The sequence below is a fragment of the Frankliniella occidentalis genome, unplaced genomic scaffold (genome assembly GCF_000697945.3).
Source record: "Frankliniella occidentalis isolate FOCC.00 unplaced genomic scaffold, Focc_3.1 Scaffold62, whole genome shotgun sequence".
Taxonomy (NCBI): domain Eukaryota; kingdom Metazoa; phylum Arthropoda; class Insecta; order Thysanoptera; family Thripidae; genus Frankliniella; species Frankliniella occidentalis.
Window position 1 is genome coordinate 400,000 of NW_026267192.1, and position 1,579 is coordinate 401,578.

General features: G+C 64.0%; 1 protein-coding gene across 1 annotated transcript in view; it reads right to left on the reverse strand.

Annotated features, from left to right (window-relative positions):
- LOC113206521 (transforming protein p54/c-ets-1) overlaps positions 1-1,579 on the reverse strand; it is a gene marked incomplete in the record, with an annotated part of 151,536 nt that overhangs the window by 51,046 nt on the left and 98,911 nt on the right.

The window sequence follows — 1,579 nt, forward strand, 5'->3', positions numbered from 1 at the left end:
GCCCATGTGGTGCGTTGGTACCGAGGTTGGTACCTCTGCGCCGCTCCGCGCGCCACGCAGGTGAGGTGAGGTGTAGTGGACTCCATGGGCGGCGGTGCGAGACGCCAAATGATCCAGGCCCGCATGGCCCGGCCGAGAGTGCTCCGCTGTCACGCCAGGGAGCGGCGGGGCTCCAGGCCGGCGCCAGGCGCGGTCAGCCTACAGGAGGAAAGGAAGGGGAGAAGGGGGGCTGGCAGTGCGGATTGGTCGTCGCGATGCTTAACGGTCCGCTCCGCGCGGCTCCGCGGCAGGCGCGAGGAGATGGAGAGGGGCGTGGCGGAGAGTGGCGGGGCGCGGCGCGGGGCCCAACGGCTGGGGCCAGGCTGGGGCCAGGCTGGGGCCGCCATCGGTATTGGCTGCAAGACCTAGAGCAGCGCGCGGGGCCCGGCGCCACTCGGCGCCGCCCAGCCTCGATGGCCAGGCCGGTGCACGAGGTATGGGGGGCAGGGAGAGAGAGACTGAGAGAGAAAGATAGAAAGAGCGAGAGAGAGCGGGAGGAGAGACGGGGGGAGGCACTGCCTCTCGCGTATGTATGCCTTGCTTTGCATTGCTTTGATCGAAGAGGCTCCCGATAGTCCGGCATCGCTGCACTCCGAGTTGGCAGTCAAGGGGGAGAGGCAAGAGGGAGGGGGAGGGGGCGGAAGTCATTTTCTGCCTGAGCGACCGCCCCACCTGCCGACACTACCGCTGTAGCAGCACCCAGCACCCCCCCTCTCCTCCTCCCCATTTCCATCTCTCTCTCCCTCTTTCTCTCCCCTCCCTCTCCCCCCTCTCTGCGCTCTCGAGGGGGATCCTTCCCTTCCCCCCTCACAGAGACAAGCACTGCCGCAAAATGGCGAGAGAACAAAGGGAAAACTATCGAGCCAAATGTGGCTAACATTAAGTTGTGACTTGCGAACGGAGGACTACCTAACGGGGTACTGTTTTACACTTGCCGTGCGAAGCCTCCCCCCCTTCCCCCTCACAGCCGCACCTTACTAAATGTATAGGGTCTCCCTTATCATCATGAGTGAGCGATAGACACTTGGACACAGCACGCGTGAAGTGAAGCAGAGGGATTGTGCTACATGCCGCCCGACCGCTGAAGGTTGGGGAGGGCGGACCTACCACCCCGAGGTAGAGGGTAGCGGGGCCGGGTGGTTGGTCATCCTAAACATCGGGGCCTCTCAGGGGGTCGTCCGGTAAGAAAAGGCACGAGCGAAAATGGCGGAGGTAGAAGGTGCGGAGGTAGAAGGTACAAGTTCCAATCGCTGCGGCACTGTGTGGCCACGCGGCCTAGATTCCTGATGTGAACAAACTGAGCACAGCTGCCGCCTGTGGCAGGAGGAGGCGGGATCGGGCACGGCGCGAGGAGTGAGGCTGCTGTACTCGCTTGCAAAATGGCTCTAGGCGTGGCGTGGCTTTGGGCTCCCTCCGCCGGGGAGACAGCATCGGCAGCGGCACGGCAGAATGGCACGGCAGTGCAGAACACGGTAATTGGACAGAGCGGGCAAAGCTCTAGCTCAAGCCCGATGTGGTGTCCCCGTCGCGTGGCGGGGCG